Source organism: Canis aureus, chromosome 10, assembly GCF_053574225.1.
Source record: "Canis aureus isolate CA01 chromosome 10, VMU_Caureus_v.1.0, whole genome shotgun sequence".
Lineage (NCBI taxonomy): Eukaryota > Metazoa > Chordata > Mammalia > Carnivora > Canidae > Canis > Canis aureus.
The window spans coordinates 7,505,220-7,521,865 of record NC_135620.1 but is presented as its reverse complement, the minus strand read 5'-3'; the positions used below and the strand labels follow the sequence as shown (position 1 = coordinate 7,521,865).

At 43.0% G+C, this 16,646-nt stretch overlaps 1 long non-coding RNA gene across 15 annotated transcripts in view; it reads right to left on the bottom strand.

The window, feature by feature from the left end:
• Positions 1 to 8,751, bottom strand: part of LOC144321937 (uncharacterized) — a 91,850-nt gene extending 83,099 nt beyond the window's left edge. For all 15 annotated transcript variants that reach the window (XR_013387450.1, XR_013387439.1, XR_013387436.1 and 12 more), the window contains exon 1: positions 8,617 to 8,751. This is a non-coding gene — a long non-coding RNA (uncharacterized LOC144321937). The remainder of the gene's footprint in view (positions 1 to 8,616) is intronic.
• Positions 8,752 to 16,646: the final 7,895 nt, after the last annotated feature.

Genomic DNA, 16,646 nt, shown 5'->3' with positions numbered 1-16,646 from the left:
AGGGGCCCTTAATCTCTGCTGGGCCATGTGTTCACGGGAGTTCTTTAGCTGGCAAGGTAGCTTCTGGCTCTGCATCTTAAAAAGATCTCCCCTCTACGGAGCCAAAAGATGCTTTTGCTGTCAGTTCTAACTCACCCCCACGGTTGGTTCTGCCCTTGGGACATGTGTAATATCTTGTCTACGGGCCCTTCGTCAAATCCACCAGGGCAGCCGTCACATTCCCTCTTGCGCTTTTTGTGTGCCAGGCTAACAACTTGGGATTCTTTAGTTCCCTTCTTCTAGCCAAGGCTTCCAGACCCTTCCTTGCTCCGGAATCTGCTACTTTTTTCTTTTTTTTTAAATGTTCTCTGAAATTGCAATGCACAGCGTGGAACACACTCCTCCCACCATGCCCCGAGCAGTGACCAGTACAGTGGGCTATTGTTTGGGGCACTCGGCTTGGCAACCGCGCTGCACGTCCGCCTCACCATCCTCCCGGCCCATCAAGGCTCCCTCTTCTCCCACAGTCGAGGCCGATGCTGTCTGTTCTCCTTCCACAGGGTCTCTCCTACCTGCCCCCCACCTCATCCGCCCACCCCAGCCCTGCCCCTGCCTAGGGCTTCATCATCACTCACCTGGATCACTGACATGGGCTCCAATGGCTTTACTGACCCCGGCCTCTCCCCCCTGCAATCCATCTTCCACCCTGTTGCAAGATGGATCTTTCTGATCCATAAATCAGTTCACATCACACCCTTAGACAGAAACAACTGCAACTCCCTGTGGTCTTTGGAGCAAGCGTTAACCTCATGGTATATCATCCCGACTTCCAGTGATCTGGCTTTAAGCTATTCTCTTGACCTCATTGTCCTCTACACCCTTCTACCCATGCTGGACCTTACTCTTCCCTTCAGCTTCAAATATTCATACTTCCTCCCTGGCTGTAGAATGCATTTTGGTTATCCTTCAAAGCCCAAAGTCAAAGGCATTTCTCCATGATGCCCTTAACGACCATGGAAATCCTACACCATATTTGTCATATTGCCTTACTGGGCCATTCATTTATCATTTCTTTTGCTCCTTTTTTTCCCCCCTTTCCTTTTCAACCACACATTGTCCCTATACTCAATGAGGCTCCAGTTCTAATGAGAGAAATGGCCAAGCAAAGAGCAAACAGAATTATGAATGCTTTAGAGGACGGCTGTGGGAACCGCAAGTATAAGGGGTAGGTGTCTAACCAGACAGATTTGGGTGGCACAGAGCCTTCACAGAGAACAGTTCATTAAAACAGAATCCTGACATGAGTGGGAGCTCCAGGCAGAGGGAGTTATCTGTGAAGAAGACGTATGACAAGTGAGATCATGAGCCACAGAGAGCAATGAGGTTGCCATTTTGTGGCTGCTGTGTAGCAAAGGGATGGGTCGTGGAGGGCACAGAGCTGGGACATTGGTCGAGGCCAGTTCACACAGGACACTGAAGGTTACATTTACAATGTGGGGCGTCAATGAAGGATTTAAGAGGGGGGTAGTGATGTGCTGAGATTTCGAGCTTGGAAAGACTATTTAAGCAAGAGTGTGGAGAATAGAGGAGAGCCAGGTTGTAGTGGAAACAGGGAGACCTTTTAAGAGGCTGGAACAGGGATCGCCTGGGTGGCTCAGCAGATGAACATCTGTCTTCGGCTCAGGGTGTGATCCCAGGGTCCTGGGATCAAGTCTGACATTGGGATTCCTGCATGGAGCCTGCTTCTCCCTCTGCCTATGTCTCTGCCTCTCTCTGTTTCTCATAAGTAAAAAAAAAAAAGAAGAAGAAGAAAAAAGAGGCAAAGACAGGTGAAGAGACTAAAAAATGTGAAGGAATAAGAAACATCAAATGGTGAACTTGAACGTGGACAAGGAGGAAGAAGGATAAATGCTGGGTCTCTATTTTGTCTTGTTTTGTATAAACCACCTCCTAAGAGGTAGCCCCACCCTCAACAAAGTTTAAAGTCCCTGGTAACAGGCACAACCAACCCCTCAATCGGCTCTAGATCCTCCGTGTTGCCATCAATGGTGTTTTGCACAAGTAGAGACTTACCAAGCTTTTGCCAAGTTTGCCCAAACATTGAATTCTGGGCAGGCCCAAACATTGAACTTATGACAATGTCAGATCGGGCACCAATTTTGGAAGGTCACTTGGAGAAAGGCCTACAGTTGGGTCATTCCATGTTCATCCGTGCATTTTTCACTCCACAGCTATTTACTGAGTGTCTCTCAAATGCCACGCATTATTTCAGGTGTCAGAGACACAGCAGTAAATGAGGCAACAAACTTTCTGCCTTAATAGAGCTTATTCTACCAGAGGAAGACAAAAATAACTAAGTAACCAAGTGAGATAAAAATATAAATTCACAGGATGCCTGGGTGGCTCAGCGGTTGAGCGTCTGACTTTGGCTCAGGGCGTGATCCTGGAAACCAGGATCGAGCCCCACGTCGGGCTCCTTGCAGGGAGTCTGCCTCTTCCTCTGCCTATGTTTCTGCCTCTCTGTGTCTCTCATGAATAAATAAAAAAAATATATTAAAAAATATATAAATTCACTTAGGTATAATTGCCAAGGGGAAAAAAAACACAGAGTATGAGGTGGGAATAACCAACCAAGGAGGTAATAATTAAGATACAAACTAGGTGAGGCACCTGGGTGGCTCAGTGGGTTAATGTCTGCCTTCGGCTCAGGTCATGATCCTGGGGTCCTGGGATGGAGCCCCATGTGCTCTGTGCTCAGTGGGGAGTCTGCTTCTCCCTTTCCCTCTGTGCTCACTCTCTCTCTCTCTCTCTCTCTCTTTCTCTCTCTCAAATAAATAAATAAAATCTAAAAAAAAAAAAAAAGAAAACAACAAACAAACCTGGATGACAAGAAGGCAGGAAACACATGTTAGGAAAGTATTTAGGTACAGAAAGAGCAATATGCAGAGAACCTGTGTATCTGGGACATAAAAGGGAGGGAGAGTTGGGGAGGAAAGGGCCAGGAATGAGTTCAGAAAGGTGGGAAGCTCACATAAGGCCTCACAGCTCATGAAAAAAAAAGTTTGACTATTCCACAGGAGATTGGCATGATTTGACCATGAAGGTATCCTTCCCTCCGTCTGAGGTTGTCACAACCTGTTCCTCATATCCTTGGAGAAAAGCAGAACAGTTTCCCATGACTAGGCTTTTCCTGGGAAGTTTCCACAGGGAGCCACCCAAATCACATGAGCAACCTTAATTTAGGAAAAATTTCACCCAGTATCTTTAGCAATATTATTTATCATGTATCCAGGCACAGAAGGGTACCCAGCACTTGGTCTAATGAGAGGACCTGAGCCAAAGAACAGTCTCTATGATCTGCCCGCTGTGCATGGAGCCTTTACCTCTGTTACCTATCTCTTCTCAGAACATGAGGACCTGGAACATGTCAGCAGACTGGGACAGAGCCAACAATGCCTCTTGTAACTGGAGCACTGTACCAAGATGCAAGCAAAGGGAAGGAGGCTGGTGCCCTGGTCATGCCAGGCAGTGGCAAGAGTGCCTATGCAATGATTTCAGATGAGTTTGAGGTTTGAAGATGAAGGAAGAAAGGCTGAGGAGAAAATCTGGCATTGTGCCTCTTACAATGAGAGAGTGACTCAGCATTAAAATCACAGCTGTGGGTGGCTCAGTCAGTTGAGCAGCCAACTCTTGGTTTCGGCGCAGGTCATGATCTCATGGGTTGTGGGATCGAGCCCCTCATCAGGCTCTGCACTCAATGGGGAGTCTGCTTGAAATATTCTCTCTTTCTGCCCCTCCCGCCCCCAAATAAATAAATAAATCTAAAAAAAAAAAAAAAAAATCACAGCTGTGGGACGCTTCTCTCTCCGGGTTTCCCCAAGAAGAAATGGAGGTCATTAATTCTGAAGCTCCAATGGAAAAAAAAAAAATGGAATAAGCCAAGATCAAAATGAAACCATACAACGAAGCTAGATGGGACAAGTCCTCCATTTCCCTCCATACCCTTTCCATACCAGGTCTTCTCTGTACCTTGAGGAGCCAAGAGAACTTTTTAGAATAAGAAAAAAGAAACCAATATAAAGTGGGAAATCATCAATGGCAAATGGACCTCTGATTAGCGAGCACTGTTTTGTTTTCTCTTATAAAGATTAAAAATACGAGGGCCTGCCATGGTGTTTTAGTCACTGTCAACCCCACCCGTACCCTGCCCTGACTCTCCCAAAACAACAAAAGAAGTCCCCATCCTTAGAAGAAGCCTGTTTTCAATGATCTCTCAATTCAAAGATGATTGTGCCTTTTGCTTGCTATAAATGTGGTTGGGGCCATAGCATACACTCTGGGGTCTTGGGTTCTTTTGCCCAGTCACTGGGATTTAATCAATGCCCTCATAGTCAAATGGCGACCATGTGTTAGTGATCTCACAGATACCCCATTGTAGTGCTTCATTATGGTTTTCCTTGGAGGGGGGAGGAGTCAGGGGGAGTTCTGCTTAAGTTCCAGCATGTACAAAACACTGCTGTCAGAATTTTACCCCTAGTAGTAGCCTGAGCATGTCATTCTAATCCCAGAGGAACCATATTGGCTCCTTGTCAAATGTTGAATTGATTTTAAAATTGCTTTGATGACTTATATATTCAGTGCACAGTCTGGGGCCTCTGTTTATCTCTCCATATGAGCCGAGGCGCAGCTTGAGAGCATTTGAGGCTTGTTCTATTGGCCATTTGAAAATATAGGTTTAAGTCACATGGAGCATGTACTTTCGGTTGCAAGAGTCTCACATTTGGAGTTCATTCCTGGCTGGCCTCCAAAGCACTGAATGAATAGATCTATTTAAGATGAAATTTCAGCTTTATCTTTACACAGAACGCTTTTGAATTAAACATATACATAAGTTGCGCATGATTTTATTTTGGGTTATATAGCACATGAGAGCTTGAAAGAAGAGAAGAGGAAGAGAAAACAAAAACACTGCCCAGCCTACTGGTTAAATTGGTCACATGCTACCTAGTTTCCCTTCCAAGTTCAGCCAGGTGTTCCATACAGCAGGAGATCTGACTTTTGCCTGAGTCTCCCTCCAGGATAGATAAGAAAATCTTGCCAGCATGGAGTGAAAATTCAGAATTGGACTAGAAAGATGAGACTTTTGTTCACCTAGGAATTGATTAATAAATAAAAGAAAGGCGGAAGAAACTGAAATAAAATCAGGAGGAAATCTTAACTGTGGGCCTGCGGGGGAGACTAAGCTTTTGTGTTACGGGTTAGATTAGTGGGGATGATCATTAGTTGAAATTAGGAAAATGGGAAGCAAGACAAGAATGTGATACCCTGAAAAACCAGGGTCCTCGGAGCTCTGCTTGTTTGATCATGACTAATACAATTCCTCCCCCCACCCCAGGGGGGAAGGGTGCTACACAAAATTCCTTATGCTTATGGACGTGTTTGATGGATTAAACAAAAATCTAACCTGGGATAGCTATTACATTGCAAGATGCATGCTTAATACACGTGGACTTGGTAGGAAATGTTTATGACAGAAGGCAGAGATGAGTCAAGGCTGCTTTTTAAAATTCAGAAGGTTAAGGCTTATGTTCCCCAAGGTCCAGAGAGCTAATGATTTCACTTTCTGATCATGCTGTGTTCCTATCTATATTGGAAAGAATTCAATTGTTTCAATCCTGTCTCTAGAGAATTAAAATACCCTTTAGTCATCTCCCTGGATGTGAGATGATAGCAAGCAAGCCCTGAATTAGCACTCCTCACCCCATTGCAGGGTTCAATGTCCACTGGGTGAGTCAGAAAGAAAGAAAATGATGTTACAGCCAATCCTGGCCATGATCTATCAATACCATCATTCCATTTTCTAAAACATTGGGCCTAAATGCTGAACTCAACAGAGAAAAGTATACTGAATCTGGGGCATGAGGACAGCTGAAGCATTCACAGCACTGAAGTTGCCAATCCAGTTCATAAAGGGTTAAGACCTTAGGTCAAGGCAAGATGGGATCAGTTTGTGTCTGTCCGTCGACATGTTTCAGAATAATGGTTTTAAGTCTCTTTCTTTCCACTTTGACTTATTCTCCATCACACTTCTCCTCAGGTTGAGAGGCCCCAGAGTGGCCGTGGGCATGGTGCATAACCGATAAAGGGAAGTCGAGTTGGGGAATCCCTTGGCTTGGTTTAGGATGTTATATTTATGAGGTGTTCAGTGGCATCTATGTATAGTTAAGTGATCACTAGTTATACCAGAATAACAAATGACTTCAGAGACAGTCCAATCACCCATAGTGCCAATTCTCCCAGTGTTGAGACATGAAGAGACAAAGTCTGAAATAATATTATGATGGGAATTTGCCCCACAGTGCCCAGTACTAAAAGGCTGTGGGTGGCAAAAGAGAAAAAAAGTTGTGTAATGCTAAGATCCTGAAGCTATTCTGTTTGGTATCTTTTCTGGATTTGTCATGTTAGTTGTATCTGATGGCTTTATCGAATGTATGATTTGTTGTGATTTCTTTGCTCAGTCTAAATTAATATTTATTTTTACATCTAACTTATATTTGTAGTTATGTATTATTTTCCTAAAGAGCCCTAAAAGTGATTCACCACTGTGGAGGATCCAAGAAGTCAACTAGATAGCATCAGAGACTATAGACAAAAGGTTAGTAGAGTAAAACTTTATGGAACCGGAGACTCCAGAAGCTGAAGGACATAGACGATCAACATTGCCAGAGATTCTGGTGTAGCCTCCAGATAAGCCTGCTCTGACCAACCCTGCCTGACCAGACCATCACTGGATTCTGAACAAGATCTTTCATTCTATTTTTTTCTAAAGATTTTATTTACTTATTAATGAGAGACACACAGAAAGAGGCAGAGACACAGGCAGAGGGAGAAGCAGGCTTCACACAGGGAGCCCGATGTGGGACTCGATCCTGGGGACTCCAGGATCACGCCCCGGGCTGAAGGCAGGCGCTAAACCACTGAGCCACCCAGGGATCCCAAGATCTTTCATTCTAAACAACTTCTTCCCAAGAAGGACAGAGTACCCTTGAAGGAGAGCTTAATTCCTGCTAGGGTCATAAATCTTGTGCCATGCTCCTTCCCACCACAGCTATAATCCTTCAAGGGCTGGACAGAGGACCCTGTAAAGAAACTGTGATATTCTATCACAACTCTTGGTTTGACTCCTATTATCACTTAGGAGGTATCAAATCCCAGGCCCCTCCCCATCACCTCAAATCCCCATTTGTTTCTCTAGGAGGCCAGGCTCCTCATACCTTCCAGGATAAAAGGAAACCAAGCTCAACATGATTTCCTTAATCACTAGAACACACTCCTTCCTTCTTCCAATCTGTAAAGCCCTTGAATGAGTCTTCTTTTCTGTAACATAAGACTTTGTGTAGTGACCTAACATGATTCCATTATCTCTCTACCTCTCTGCTTCTTTCACAGCCCACCTATAAACTATTCTCCAAAGGATGTTAATTAATAAAAGAAAGTAGCTGACAGACTGTAGTGTGGTGTCAGGACCTATTATCACATATACTTCCTCCTGCTCCATGAAACATAATTGGGACATAAGGCCTCAAAGCAGTTCAAGTCCATCAAATGGGTGAAAGGAAGGTATTTTCAATATAGGCTATTTTCATATTTATTCTTTTTTGTTGTTGTTTGGGAATTTATTTATTTATTTATTTGACAGAAACAAAGCACAAACAGGGGTAGTAGGAGAGGGAGAAGCAAGCACCCTGCTGAGCAGGGAACCTGATGCAGGGCTCGATCCCAGGACCCTGGGATTCTGACCTGAGCCGAAGGTGGACGCTCAATTGACTGAGCTGCCCAGGTGCCTGCTCCCCTTGCCCAATAGCAAACTCAAGATAATCAATTTCCTTTGTCCATGTAGAGAGGCAGCCAGGTTTCTTTTTTTAAAACACAAGACAATTCAAAAGAAAAAAATATATAGTAACTTTGAAAAAGTAAAGCTTAGGTAAGTTTAAATCCCATGTAATAATACTGACAAAAAAAAGTTCTCAGGTATATGAAGCTACTTTAAAGTGTGTACGCATTATATGGATTACTTCCCATAAATGATGTTATGCGCAGGTCAGCAACCAGTTACAAACCCACATTCTCTGAGATGTGTTGTCAATTACTTGTTAATGAAGTTGAATCTTGTGTTCAAAAGCATCAGACTGCAAGCATAATAAAACCTAGCCCCATCATTTCGAATGTCCGCAAGTCAAGAAAGCACTGCAGTGAACACCACTGAACCTCCTGCTTCTTGTATCCTCTACCAACATAACATAAACAGTAAAGTTTTATCAGAAATTTCCCCAGACCATAAACAGCATCCTACAAGAGCCATCCTATAAAGCCAATGGTCCTGGCTTCCTGGAGTTCACACCTCTGTACAGTCTCCTCCCACCCTGGATAGGGTTTGGTCACTGTGGCCTTTAGAATACAGCAGAAGTCATGATATGTCACTTTTGAGATGAGGTTATAAGACTGTGGCTGTTGGGGCAAACTTGTTCTTTCATTCAATCTCAATCTCTCTTTTTCTTCTCTCTCTTTCTGCCCCCCCCCCTTTCTCCCATCACTTCCTCTGGGGGAAGCAAGTGGCCATGTTGTGAGTTGCCTTACGGAGAGGTGCATGTGGTGAGAACACAGAAGCCTCCAGTCGACAGCCAGTAAGAAAATGAGGTCAGCCAACATCTGAGCGATGGAAATTTGGTTGCTGCATCCCTCACACCAAAACCCAGTCCAGACTTCAGTAACTTATTGGTTGAGGCCTATCTCTATGACCTCACAGAGATGAGGAAAGCCTGTGTATCTGAGTGGGTCACATGCTAAAGACCTAATCACCTCTCTTGTTCAACCAAAATACAAACAAGTGTATTTAAAGGCCATGAGAATAGGGTAGAGTACAAACACAACCATAAATGGTTCTGGTTCTGTTTTGGCTTTAAGCACATCATGTCTTCTTAATCCAGGAAGAAGAAACATGCTCAGACCCCACATTTTATTTGCTTATTTATTTTAAAGATTTTATTTGCTTGAGAGAGAGAGCACGTAAACACACAGAGGGAGAAACAGACTCCCTGCTGAGCAGGGAGCCTCACATGAGACTCCATCCCAGGACTCTGGGGATCATGACCTGAGCCAAAGGGAGATGTTTCACCAACTGAGCTACCTAGGCGCCCCAAGACCCCACATTTTAGGGGCATGTTTAAATCGCCTGGCACTGCGTTTCCTGCAGGAGATTTCTTTGATTGACTTTGCATTTGCTGTGCATTCAGAGATTTTTTCTGATAAGTCAATTAGTGCTTTTCAGAAACTGTTAACTTATGCAATATGTCAAGTAGGAAAAGCATTTTTTAACCTACCAAGGGAATAGAATATGAGATATTCGATTCTGAAAGTTCCCAAGGTAGAGGTCAATAGCCACTAAGTCACTGGTATTTCTGGTGCAGATTCTATGGACAAGAACTCAATATTTCTATCCCAGAACTTTGCAGAGAAGTAGATTAGATTTCCAAGTGACTGTGCATACTTCTCATAGGGCTTATCACAGAGCAAGTGTACCCTGGACAGACCAAATAGTTTGATGTCAAGCCCCTCCTTCCCAGGCAAAAGCTAATGAAATTATAAAAGAAAGCAAGCCACAATAAAATAAAAAGCAAGTAACATTCTAAAACAGCAAGAAAAAGGGCACCTGGGTGGCTCGGTTAAGCATATGCCTTCGGCTCAGGTCATGATCTCAGGGTCCTGGATTGAGCACCGTATTGGGCTCTCTGCTCTGCAAGGAGTCTGCTTCTCCCTCTCCCTCTGCCTGCCTTCCCCCCTGCTTGTGTTCACTCTATCTCTCTCTGTCAAACAGATAAATAAAATCCTTAAAAAAAAATAAAAGAGCAAGGAAAGTAATACACAGGCACCCTGTGATATCCTCCTCATGAATTTTTGCTTGATTCAAAGATGAAATATACTCAGTATACTAAAATAGAACAAGAGCTAGTGTATAACCAAGGAAGATATAGAGCCAAAGCAACATATACTAATTTGCCAGAACAAAGTAGGGATTTTTCTGATTTCATAAAAATTACCAATCTTTGCACATTTTAAACAATCAAAACAAGAAACGTGCTATGTTTTTATATGTAATAATGGGTCATAGTGAGTAATTTTTCTTGTCTATGTTCCCACTGAAACTGTTTTTCCATGAAGAATTTACTGCTACTCAATCCTGGAATTTGTCTCATAAAAGACACACAGAAATCTACTCAGTTATGTCATAAACTTCTCATTCCAAGCAACCAGGAAATAGAATCTTATTTACAAACTTAAAATAGAAGCTGCAATAAATAATTACTGCCAGAAGGCTAAAAATAACTTTTAGTCCTAATTACTATTAAAATAATACAAGGAAATGCGGGAGCCCTATTTTCCAGCACTTCCTGGCGATGCAAATGCCAAAGTGTCACTTGGCAACAGTTGGACAAACAGAGTTTTGTGTCAATCAAAACAAAGCAACTGGGATGCCTTGGGGGCTGGGGGAGTTAGGGAAGGGGGGGGGGTGGGGGGGGAGGAGAGGGTAGTTGGCAGCTGCTTTATGAACAAGATTATTATCTGTACTCTACCCCAGCCCTTTCATAAATTTTTGCTTTCCCCAAAAATCACTTATTAATTTCCCATTAGGCTGAATCAAGAGGAAACGTTCTCAAGTATTGAATAAGCATCTGGTCATAATGCGAAACAACTGTGTCCATGAATCGGCACCTTTCTAAAATTGAGTTTGACCAATGAAGCAAGCAGTCTCTAAGAACTCTCCTGTTCAACGACATCTGTCACTAACTGAGATATTTCCAACTGCTCCAAATTTCCTATCTGCCGAATCGTTCCCACATCACTAATAAGTTCAATCTGACTCTGCTAAACGAGTATCTTCTGTGGGATTGGATAGCAAGTACACAATGCCCAGCAGAACGGATGGCCCGGGTTTGAACCTCACTGCACCACACTGCTACGTGGCTCTGGGCAAATAACTTAATGCGATTTGCAACAATGGCCAAGAGGAGCAATAGAATCTATTTCATAGGGTGGCTCTGGGTATTAAAAAAGATAATGAACATATCACATGCCTGGCAGAGTGCTGGGCATCAAGTAAGTGCTTAGGACGTGTTGGATCTCACTATTCCTGCCTTTTTTTAAAGTCTTATTTCTGTTGTTAGTATTATGATTATTGCAAAACGATGACATTTGACCTCCTAAAATAAATGTCCAGGGGCATACTCACAAGTAAAAGCTTGACTATGGCCAATGCATTGACAGGCAATGTCATTAAAAGATACATTTATCAAGGCACCGGGGTGGTTCAGTGGGTTAAGGGGTCGACTCTTGATTTTGGCACAGGTCATGTTTTTAGGGTCATGAGATCAAGCCCTGTGTGGGACTCCGTGGGTGAGGAGCCTGCTTAAGATTATCTTTCTCCTCCATCTGCCCCTCTGCCCCTCCCCCTCCATGCTTGCTCCCTCTCTCTTAAAAAAAAAACAAAAAAAAAACTGTCCATTTATCAAGCCCAGACAAGTGTATAGGCCCATGATAAGCACAGAAGAAACAGGGTGCAGGCTTAATACTCTCAGAATCAATCATGTGTATTCTCTGTCCCTGTCCGGAGTCGCCAAGCTATTTCTCCCAATGTTCTTGTGTGATAACTATTTCATATCTGCTATTAACACATATTCCATTCTCTTCTTGAATCCAGACTCTTAGTCCCCCCCCCCACAGCCGGCCCCACGGTAATTCTCAACTTCTCCAGGGATAGAATTCAACAGGACAAGGGATGAAAAGAATTCTTGAGAAATTCATCTCCGCACCGAAGAATAAACTAGAACCAACAGGAATTCTGTAATTTACTTATGTCCTTATTCAAGCGAAGATAGGATGCACCAAGAAAAGAAGGCAGGAAAGCTGTAGGCTAAATAACTCATCTGGAAGGCGGGGGGAGGGGGAGGAGGGGTGGAGGGGGCAGCTCTTAAATGAAGTCTTCTTCATAAGAGCAAAATTCCTGCAGGGTAAGTCAGCTGATTGGTTTTTAATGGAGTGCAAAGTTTAATCCAGTTACAAACTAAATCGTACCTAAATCAAATCGGAACCCCTCCAGCTGACTATAAAAAGAATCTGAAGACGTGCCATTCCTGTTGCTTTTCCAAAGACCTCACACCTCCATGCAGTAGTCATCACCATATATAAAACATAGGAATCATTTACTGGTAACTCTTTGGGTTAGGATTTACATTTCATCAACTGCCTTTGGGGACAAAAATAAAAAAGAAACTGTCTTCTCTTTCTAAGGTCAGGAATAATCTGGGGCTTTTTTTGAATAATGGAAGAGACCATATACTCTGAAAGAGGGTTATCAGTCATGCAAAGGTCAACTTTCATCTATTTTGAACTCAGCAAAAATAAACCAGATAGTTGATGTGTTTGAAGTTCTGACAAACTGAGAAAATGATCAATTACGTCAAGGGATAGAACTCATCTGCCCATGGATTAAAAAAAGAGAGAGACAGAGGGGGGAGTGGGGGAAGGACTTCCCATCCATTAAGAATCTATTATGTGTCGAACAGTAGTGTTTTATGTAGACTAAGTCATTTACTCTTCATAACAATCCAATGGTGAGAATATTACTATCCCCATTTTAGAGATAATCAAAGAAACTCAGGTTCAAAGAGCTTAAATGACTTGTCCAGACTCCTACAGCTAGTAGTGACTCAGCCACGCACGAGAGACCAAAACCCATCCCTGGTCTTTGCACTGTACCATAACCTCCAAATGGACCAAGTTACTTTACACATGTCCACAGACTTTAACTTTTAAACACGTTTAAAAAATTATTAACCCAAGTGTTAAGAACTCAAAGTGAATTTTTATAGAGAAATAACCATATAAATTGAAGGCATGAAGACCAGTTTGCAAAAGAGTAACAAAGCCGGAATCCCACAAAAGTAAAGAGTTTAACAGCTTTAATTGCTGTTGCATACTTGTTGGTTATTTTGGTTTTCTTCATTTTCTCAGGTAAGGTGTTTCAGTTTGTGGGAGAAGAAAGGTAAAGAACTGCAGTTAGTGACACCAGATATTAGCCAGGGACTAGTATTAGCCAGGGACTAGCTGGTTACAAGAAACAACTCATTTAAATTAATTTAAGTAAAATAGGAAGAACAGGGGGACTCAGGCTGGGATTGGCAAACTGGAGTGAACATGTATTCCATCCCCCACCTTGAAGGGTTCACTTCTTGCCTTTGCTCTGCATTGTCAGGTTGCTTCTTTCTTCTCTCTCTGAGGATAATTCTCCCTGCCTCTCCACACTTGGGGTAAAAAAAAAAAAAAAAAAAGTCCCACTTTTATCATGTCCCAGTTCAAATACTTCCCTGAAAAAAAAAGAAATCTCTGAATAAATTTGCAAATATTCCTTGGAATATCTGGTTCACTGGAAGCAGATTTCTTTTCTGCTCCAGTAGCAGAAAGGGGTTTTTCAAATACTCAGCACATAGACCTGCGACTTAGTCTGCTCAGGCTGCTAGGATAAACTACTATAGCCTGGGTGGCTTGAAAAACAGACATTTATCTCTCACAGGTCTAGAGGCTGGGAGGTCCAAAACTGAGATAAGTAGGTAGCTGCTTTCTCACTGTGTTCTCAGATGGAAGAGAGGGAAAGAGGGCTTTGGTCTCTTCATCTTATAGTAAGGGCACTAGATCCCATCAGAGAGACTCCATCTGCTGCCTCATATAAATCTAATAACCTCTCAAAGGCTCCATCTCCCAGTACCATCCCACTGGGGTCAGGAATACAAACATTCAATCAATAACAATCTGGGGGGACCGCTGCCTTGGTTCTCAGACCAGACCCCCTTACCAAGGAGTCCTAGTCCCACATTTCCTGGCCTCTCCTTCCATCCCCAATCTTCCTTCAGCTACTGGCACTTCTGCTCTCTGTTTCATCAACCGGTAAAGCTCTAGAAGAGCTATTGGACGACTTTGGAGCAGGGGTAGTTTGGGCACTGCAAGCTCTAGCAGCAGGTACACATCTCCCCACTGAGTCTCTGATGGTGGTCCCAAATATGGCAACCTGAGACCAGATTTAGGAATAGACCTTTCCAGATATTTTTTTCAGACACTGCCCCCTGCTATGGTATCTTGGGCAAGTCACTTCTTCCCTCTAAAGTTCAGTTAAAAAGTGAGAAGATCTGAGCAGATGAACCCTGAAGTCTACAGATCTGGGACCAAGACACAATGCCAGCTTTTCCACGCCACCATTCATTTACCCTGAAGTCTATATGACTAGACTGGGTGCTTAAGCTACATTTACCCTAGTTTGTGTCACAAACTAGCTGATGTGTATACTTGTGAATACACTTATTTTGAGTTCTTCAAAAATCACAATCAATCAAAAAAGTTCTGTTGTCTTTACGAGCTCTTCACCGCAGCCAGAACTCCAGGGGATTCATCTATTCATTCATTTCTTTCAACTATGGTGAGCACCTATGCCAGGCGAAAGGAAAAGTGCAACACACAGCAGAAGCTCAGAGGAAGCTGATCTTCAGTGGGGAGACAAATCGCCTTCAAACAACAGCAGAGAATATGAGCAGCTTTAATGAGGGTTAACCATTATAGCAAGCTAAAAGACCTTTAAAGTTCAGAGAAATGGGAAAAAATATCAGTGATGATGTTTGTCAAGTTCTTAAATGTGTCTGAGAAAGCTGAGTCCTTACCAGACCACCTTCAATAAGCTGTCTCTTGGGAAATTAACAATGCCACAAAAATATATGGCAAAAATTGAGCACAAAGGAAAATGGGAGTATTGATTCTTGGTTGGTTCCTAACCCCATCCAGCTCCAGGTCTTATGTTGTTACTACAAGTGGGGAGGGGTGTGGCAGAAAAGGTAAGGGTGTCAGATGTGTCATTCATGATGCCATACTCCAGCTGTCACATGGATATTTCATAGAAGTCCCAGGCCAGGGTCTTCCTGGTCATTTCATTAACGCCCATCACCATCACCACCCAACCCAATAAGAGAACCCTGTGTTTTTTGTGATTGAATTTTCCCCATCTGTATTAGTCAGAGTTCTCCAGAGAAATAGAAATCAGTCTAGCTACTACCTACATATAGATAGTGATTAGGAGGAATCAGTTCAAAAGATTATAGAGGCTGAGAAGTCCCACGATCTGCCATTCAAAAGTTGGAAACCCAGGAAAGCTGTGGCATAATTCAATCTGAGTCTGAAGGCCTGAGAAACCATGGGAGCTGATGGGATAAACCCCAGCCCAAGGTTAGGAGAAGATGAAATGAGATGTCCCAGCTCAAGTGATGAGGCAAAAAAGGTGGGGGGGGGGGGGGCGGGGGGCATGATTCCTTCTTCCTCCATCTTTGTTCTATTTAGCTGTCAACAGATTGGATGATGCCCACCCCCAATCAGTAAAGGGCAATCCTCTTTACTGAATCTACCGATTCAAATGCTAATCTTATTCAGAAACACCCTCACAGACATGCTTAGAAAAATGTTTAATTTGCTATCTGGGCCTCCTGTAGCCCAGGCAAGTTGACACATAAAATTAACCATTACACCACCTACCACACTAAGACATGGCTGTACTCTATGTGAATGGCTTATAAGGAGGGCTAAGGAGATATGGGAGCCCAGAGTAATTAGAGAAACATGAAGTAAAAGTAACTATCAGCTTCCCACAGGCAAGAAAATATGCTGGAAGTCTAACCAAATAACAAGAAAGATGATGTATAAAGCTCCGCTTTTCTGAATGTCTTCATGCCCATGTTTTTTCTCCATTCCCATGCTGCCATCTTGACTCATTCACCATGGGCATGGGGTTCCCAGCTGGCCTCCCCAGGGCTATGCTTCGGTATCCTCTAAATGTATTTTCTAAACTTCCTTAGATTATCTTCTCCTAACTGCTTCCATCACATCACTCCCTTCTCAGAAACCTGATTCAGTCTACATCAAATACTTGGACCTAGGATTCAAACTTCCTGTTCTCCATTCCAGTCAAACTGGTCTCACTCCCACATGCGGCATGCTCTTTCCTGCCTCTCTGCCACATTCCTCTTCTTGAATACTTGACTACTTCCCCTGTCACTGGCTTGAATCTTCCAGTCCAGAAAAGTTCCCCTCTCTTCATGAAAGTCAGCTGCAACCACTCAGATCCTCCCCAGTGGATGGTCCCTTCTATGAACATCTGCAATGCCATGCCAAATGAGTTTGCAAGGAATGATGTATTTTAATACCTTTTATTCTTTATACCTTTTTAATACCTTTAATCCAGTTAGACTATCAACATCTGTCAGATAGGCTGTATAGGTGTTTAATAAATACAAGAATGAACAATTGTACTGGCCATAGGATCTATACTCTTTATCTCTTATATAATAAGTCACACAAGGCAGTACTGATATTTTATCCAAAGTAGGAGTTAAATGGCTTCCAATGGTAGCACCTGGAGGAGTTGTGGGGTGATAATACTTTAGGCAAACTTATGCCTTCACAGGGCAGCACACAAGAAAGAAAAATAGCATCAAAAGTACAAATGGGTGATTGAAATTCTGGATGTATCAAAGATGAGGAGATAGTTGTCACATGTACAGACCAAGAGCTCATGTGTG